The sequence below is a fragment of the Zalophus californianus genome, chromosome 1 (genome assembly GCF_009762305.2).
Source record: "Zalophus californianus isolate mZalCal1 chromosome 1, mZalCal1.pri.v2, whole genome shotgun sequence".
Taxonomy (NCBI): Eukaryota; Metazoa; Chordata; class Mammalia; order Carnivora; family Otariidae; genus Zalophus; species Zalophus californianus.
The window spans coordinates 63,652,495-63,660,416 of NC_045595.1; positions in this window are offsets into that span (position 1 = coordinate 63,652,495).

Below are 7,922 nucleotides of genomic sequence, written 5' to 3' on the forward strand. Positions count from 1 at the left end.
TATCTATATCTATATATCTCTACGTCTATCTATCATCTATCTATCCTTCTATCATCTATCATTTATCATCTAATTATCTATCTTTCTACAATATCTATCTATCTATAGATATATCTCTATATCTATCTATAGATCTATCTAGATAGATATGGGTGATATATATAGATAGATAGATATAAATATCTATATAGAGAGATATAGATTAGACATAGATATGGGTGTTATCAGACATGAGAAAGAAAGACATCTTGCCATTTGCAACATTCAATCTTTGCCTCTCTTCACATGGCATGCTCCCTATGTCTCTATGGCTTCACATGGCTACTTTATTTGAAGATACCATGTATATCAGATTAGGGGCTCACTGCACTCCAGTATTAGCTCATTTTAACTTAATTAATTATATCTGCAATGACCCTATTTCCAAATAAGGTCATATTTTAAGACAACTAGAGGTTAGGATTTCAACATACCCTTTTGCAGGAATACAATTCAACCCAAAACAGTCTGCTCTCCAGCCCACAGTGATTCATATCCTTCCCACATACAAAATAAATTCACCCTGTTCCAATATCTCCTAAAGTCTTAACCCAATTTAGCATAAACTCTAAGTTCCAAATCTCATCTATATATAATCAATCCAAAAAGTCCCAAATGTCATCTTCTAAATTATCTAAATCAGGTGTGGGTGAGACACTGGATATGGTCCATCCTGAGGCAAAATTTCTATTTCTGAACCTGCTAAACAGAGCAAGATGTCTGCTTACCAGAAACAGTGGTGGGACAGGCATAGGATGGATATTCCCATTCCAAAAGGTTAAAATTAATAGAAAAACAGGCATCACTGGTCTAAAGCATGTTTTCAATCCAGCAGGACAAATTCTATTAGGTTCCAAGGCCTGAGAATAATTTTCAGACTTGTTGCTCTGTCCTCTGGTTTCACAGGGTGGCCCTATTCCCTTTGATCCTCTGGAGACTAGGAGGACCCCTTAGCCCAGGCCTCTGAATCTGACTTTGCCTTGAGAGTTATTCTTCCTTCATTCACTTCATCCCATCTTTGTCCTTTTTCAGTCCAAGCATGCCGTATTTCTGCTCTTATACAATTTTCAAAATCTTCTTGGTCTTCTGTGGTCATTTAAGAGATCACAATGTTAGACAAGAACTCTCCACAGGTCCTTTTCAGAGAACCACATTTTTATTCCCAGTTACTGCTGAGATGTTTCATTGTATCAGTGAGTCACATACCTAAATTCTTTGGCAAATGGTTGTCTGACCACAAACTTGGCCCTATTTCCAGAGCATGCTATCTGGATCATTAAGCACTGGTTCCTTTCTGCTTAGCATTTCCTTCATCCGTTTATCCTTTTCCTCTCACATTTACAGCAAACAGCAAGGAGAAACCAGTTTATTCCTTCTACTCTGATTGGAAATCTCTTCAGCTAGGTATCCAACTTCATCCCTTATAAGATTTATTAAAAACAAAAGAAAACAAAACATTACAGCATAATTCAATATTTCAATATTCAATATACTCTGAAGTTCTCAAAACTTCTCTGAAACTATAACAAGGGTTGTTGTTCCTCCAGCATCCAATAACATGTTCATTATTTTCATCTGAGACCTCACCAGGTCCATCTTCAATGTCCATATTTCTATCAACAATGTCTTCAAGACAATATAGGCTTTTTCTATCATGCACATCAAAATTCTTCCAGCCTCTATTCACTACTGAATTTCAAAGCCACTTCCACATTTTTAGGTATTTGTACAGCAACATCCCATTTCCTGGTACCAATATCTGTATTAGTTTCTTGGGCCTATCATAACAAATTACTATAAATAGGGTGTTAGTATGGTTGGTTCCTTCTGAGAGCTCTGAGGGGAAATTTCCATGCTTCTCTCCTTGCTTCTGATGATGGCTGGCAATCCTTGGCTTTCCTTGACTTGTAGATGCATCACTCCAATCTCTGCCTCCCTCTTCACACATTTTTCCTGTGTCTCTGTGTCTTCACATGGTCATCTTCATATGAGGTCACAGCCGTATTGGATAAGGACCTAGCCTTCTCCAATATAACCTTATTGTAGTGAATGTCATTTGCAACAACCCTATTTCAAAATAAATCATATTCTGAAGTGCTAGGGGTTAGGATTTTAACGTATCTTTTTTTGGGGGACACAATTCAACAGTTTCAGAGACTGTTTTTAATAGCCATATTTTCTTTTCCACTTATAAAGACTGTCTATGGAGAAGGAAGTACAGCCACAGTGACCATGAATTATACCTAAGAATGTGTTGTAAATCTGTTAAAAAGCTGTAATTCTTTTTCTTGCTAATGATATAAGTGGATTGAACATGAGCAGTTATTTCTACACTTTTCTGAAATCTCACAAAAATGACAGCAAAGAGATGAAATAAACTAGAAACAGTCTATTGTAAAAATATGGGAGAGGAAATGAGAGCCATAAAATTCAGGAAGCTGAAGAGCAGATAGATGAGGAATAACATACTTAACTGAGCTGGGAAAACTGATACCTAATTTCACAGTGTGGAAAGCCTGGAAACCAGTCTATTCAAAATATAGAACCTCCTCTTGCCATATGTACACACACATACCCTAGTGATTGTGGGCTTCAAGAACCTCCAAAAGTCAGGGAGCACATGTAACTAATAGAGATGACTGACTGAAAGTCTGTACAAGAAACAGGCACTCTAGATCTCTTCCCTGATCTTGCTCAACTGGGCAACTGCTTCCTCTATTCCAGCAGAGGACCAGAAGTTTATTTTGGAAACAGGGATTTTGCTCTTGGGAATCCGATACACATTTGAGTGTGAAGGCACAACATGAAATTATGGGGATGAAATGGAAGTCAGAAATGCTGGAAAACCAATTTATACCCCCTGCCAAGAAAGAATTTCTCACTGGAGAAATTAACAAGTCCAAGAAAAACAGACATAGAATTGTAGAAAGTTGTGGACTCTCCCTAAAATGGAAGAGCCAAATTACCATCCAGTGATGCTACCCCTGGAAAGCCATGTTCTCATCCATCAGTGGCCAACCAGTTTCTTATAATATAAACACTAAGGCAGGGACCACCAACAGTTGAGGAAAGCCCAGCATCACAGTCAAAGACTGAAACAAACAATAAAAATACGAAAGAGGAAATGAAGATAATGCAGACAGCAGAAGGAAACATTAATAAAAATTCCTTTATGTACCATTGATGGGATTATAAGTGGAAAAAATATGGAAAACAGTATGAAAGTTTATCAGAAAAAAATAGAACTACTATAAGATCCAGCAATTTCACTTTTGGGAAGATGTCCAAAGGAAATGAAAACTTTAACTAAAAAAGGTATCTGCATACCCATGTTCACAGCAGTATTATTTATAATAGCCAAGACATGGAACAACTTGTGTCCATCAAGAAATAAATGAATAAAGAAATTATTGTGTGTATATGTGTATATATGTGTATACACATATATATGTATATATATAAAATATATATGGTATAATATATGTGGACTATTATTCAGCCATAAAAATGAGGAACTCCTACCATTTGCAACAACATGGATATACTTTGAAGGCATTATGCTAAGTAAAATAGTCATAAAGGGAAAGACAAATACTATACTGTATGATCTCACTTACATGTGGAATCTTAAAAAACTAACTCATCAAAAGAGTTCAGATTTGTGGTAACTAGAAGTCTTGGAGGGTGGGGGAGGGGGAACTGGAGGAAGGTGGTCAAAAGTTACAAACTTCTAATAATAAGAAATAATTACTAGGGCTGCAACATACAACGTGATGACTATAGTTAACACTGCTGTATTATATGTAGGAAGGTTGTTAAGAGATTAAATCCTAAGGGTTCCCAACATAGGAAGTTTTTTCTTCTTTTCTTTTGTTTTTTTTTTAAAGATTTTATTTATTTATTTGACAGAGAGAGAGACACAGTGAGAAAGGGAACATAAGCAGGGGGAGTGGGAGAAGGAGAAGCAGGCTTCCCACGGAGCAGGGAGCCCAATGCGGAGCTCCATCCCAGGGCTCTGGGATCATGACCTGAACTGAAGGTAGACGCTTAATGACTGAGCCACACAGGCAACCCTCTTCTTTTCTTTTTATTATATCTTTATGAGATGATGGATATTAGCTGAACCTATTATGGTAATCATTTCACAGTATATATGTAAATCAAACCATCATGATATATACCTTACTTTATGTAGTAATGTAGATCAATTATTTCTTAATTTAAAAGTGGAACAACAGTGGAAAAATAAATAAAAATAATAAGTATCCTCAGAAAATATAGATGTCATTATACCCTGAAGTGAAAATAGAAGCCAAGGAAAAAGGAATACTTAAAGAAAACAAATTGCCTAACAAATAAAAATTCACATACTTTAAGGAACATCATCACAATAGATATTTGTACTCCAGAACACTAGAGAAATATAGAAGATCTCAAAACCCAAAGAGAGAATAAACTGGTAATATATATAGAACTGAGAATCAAATGAATTCTCAATGGCAGTATTGGAAGCAATGACTCCAAAGTTTTGAGTGATAAATAAAATATCCAACAGACTTCTGTAACCATCCAAACTATAAATGAAAAGAAAAAGGGATATTTTCACACCAGGACGTTCTCCCAGCATGTATATCTCTTATATCTTTTTCAAGAAGCTACTGGATTACATGTTCCATCAAAATAACTGAGTAAGTCAAGTTAGAGGAAGATATGGAGTCCAAGAGCAAGGGCTGCAACAGAGAACAAAAGAGAAAAACATTATTGGGATGATGAAAAAGGGAGACCCAAGGTTGACAGCTATGAAATAGGCCTGGAGAGGTCAAGAAATGTGGAGTTCTAGAACTTTCACACTGTGCTGAAGGGAGTGGGGATCATTCTGGGGAATAATCCATCTCTACTTACTCATTCCATGGATGTACGACCTATGATCTAGCTCTTTTGCTCCTGGGCATATATCTTTGTATATACATGCACACCTTGTTTTATTGTGCTTCACTTCATTGTGCTTTGTACAATATTGTTTGTTTGCTGTTGTTGCTGTTTTTTACAAACTGAAGGTTTATGGCAACCCTATGTCAAGTAAGCCTATTGGCTGCATTTTTCCAACAGCTTTGGCTCATTTTATGTCTCTGTGTCACAGTATTTCAACTTTTTTCATTATTATTTTATTTGTTATGATGATCTGTGATTATTGATCTTTGATGTTATTATTGTAATTTTTTTATACAATGTTATTGTAGTTACAGACAATTGTAATTGTTTTGGTGTTCTTCCATGAACCACACCCATATAAGACAGCAAAGTTATCAATAAATGTTGTGTGTGTTCTGACTGCTCCACTGACCAGCCATTCCCCCCATCTTTCTCCCTCTACCCCAGCCTCCCTATTACCTGAGACACAATAACATTGAAATGAGGTTAATTAATAATCCTGCAATGTCCTCTTATGTGTTCAAGTGAAAAGAGGAGTCACATGTCTTTCAGTTTAAATCAAAAGATTAAAATGATTAAGCTTAATGAGGAAGGTATATTGAAAGCACAGATAGGCTGAAAGCTAAGGTCCCGGCACCAGTTGGCCAAGTTGTGACCACAAAGGAAAAGTTCTTGAAGGAAATTAAAAGTGCTACTCCAGTGAACACACGAATGATAACAAAGCAAAACAACTTTATTGCTGATTTGGGAAAAGTTTTAATGGCCTGGATAGATCAAACCAGTCACAACATTTCTTTAAGTCAAAGCCTAATCCAGAGCAAGGCCCCAACTCTCTTCAATTCTATGAAGGCTGAGAGAGGTGAGGAAGCTGAAGAGAAAAATGTTGGAGCTAGCAGAGGGTGGTTCATGAAGTTTAAGGAAAGAGGTGAAGCAGCAAGTGCTGATGTAGAAACTACCATAAGTCATCCAGAAGATCCAGCTAAGATAATTAATGAAGGTGGCTACCCTAAGCAACAGATTTTTAATGTAGATTAAAAAAAAACCTTCTTTTGGAAGAAGATGCCATCTAGGACTTTCATAGCTGGAGAGGAGAAGTCAGTGTCTGGGTTTAAAGGATAGGGTGACTCTCTTGTTACAGGCTAATGCAGCTAGTGACTTTAAGTTGAAACTAATATTCACTTATCATTCTGAAAATCCTAGGGCTCTTAAGAATTATGCTAAATTTACTCTGCCTGTGCTCTAGAAATGGAATAACAAAGGCTAGATGACAGCACAGCTATTTGCAACATGGCTTACTAAATCTCTTAAACGCCCATTGAGACCTATTGCTCAGAAAAAAAGATTCCTTCCAAAATATTACTGAGCTCTTTGACAATGCCTTGGTCATCCAAGATTTCTGATGGAGATGTATAATGAAATCAATGTTGTTTTTATGTGTCCTAACACAATATCCATTCTGCAGCTCATGGATTAAGGAGTAATTTTGATGTTCAAGTCTTATTATTTAGGAATACATTTCATAAGGCTGTAGCTGCCATACATAGTGATTCCCATGATGAATCTGCAAAGTAAATTGAAAATCTTCTGGAAAGGATTCACTATTATAGATGCCATTAAGAACATGTGTGATTCATGGGAAGAGGTCAAAATATCAACATAAACAGGAGTTTGGAAGAAGTTGATAACAACCCTCATGGATGATTTTCAAGGGTTCAAGACTTCAGTAGAGGAAGTACCTGAAGATGTGGTAGAAATAGCAAGAGAACTAGAATTAAAAGTGGAAATCTTGCCATTTGCAATGACGTGGATGGAACTGGAGGGTATAATGCTAAACAAAATAAGTCAATCAGAGAAAGACATGTATCATATGACCTCACTGATATGAGGAATTCTTAATCTCAGGAGACAAACTGAGGGTTACTGGAGTGGTTGGGGGTGGGAGGGATGGGGTGGCTGGGTGATAGACATTGGGGAGGGTATGTGTTATGGTGAGCACTGTGAAGTGTGCAAGACTGTTGAATCACAGATCTGTACCTCTGAAGCAAATAATACATTATATGTTAAAAAAAAAAAAAGAAGAAGATAGCAGGAAGAGAAGAATAAGGGGGGGTGGAATCTGAGGGGGATAAGGACCATGAGAGACTGTGGACTCTGAGAAACAAACTGAGGGTTCTAGAGGGGAGGGGGGTAGGGGAATGGGTTAGCCTGGTGATGGGTATTAAGGAGGGCACGTTCTGCATGGAGCACTGGGTATTATACACAAACAATGAATCATGGAACAATACATCAAAAACTAATGATGTAATGTATGGTGATTAACATAACATAATAATAATAATAAAAAAGTGGAGCCTGAAGGTATGCTTGAATTGCTGCAATCTCATGATAAAACTCATGATAAGGAGATGTTTTTAGGGATGAGCAAAGAAAGTGGTTCCTTGGGATAGAATCCACTCCTGGTGAAGATGCTGTAAAGATTGTAGAAATGACAACAGGGGCACCTGGGTGGCTCAGTCAATTAAGCATCTGCCTTTGATTCAGGTCATGATCCCAGGGTCCTGGGATCAAGCCCTGCATGGGGCTCCCTGCTTAGTGGGGAGTCTTCTTCTCCCTCTCCCTCTGCCCACTGCCCCCCCCCCCGCTTGTCCTCTCTCTCTAATAAATAAATAAAATCTTTTAAAAAAAGAAATGACAACAAAAGATTTAGAATATGACATAAACTTATTTGATAAAGCAGTGGCAAGGTTTGAGAGGAATGATTCCAATTATAAAAGAAGTTCTACTGTGGGTAAAACACTGTCAAACATCATCTCATGCTACAGAGAAATCCTTCATGAAAGGAAGAATCAATTGATGCAGCAAAAATCATTGTTTTTTATTTTAAGAAATTGTCACAACACCCCAACCTTCACCAACTACCACTCTGATCAGTCAGCAGCCATCAATGTCAA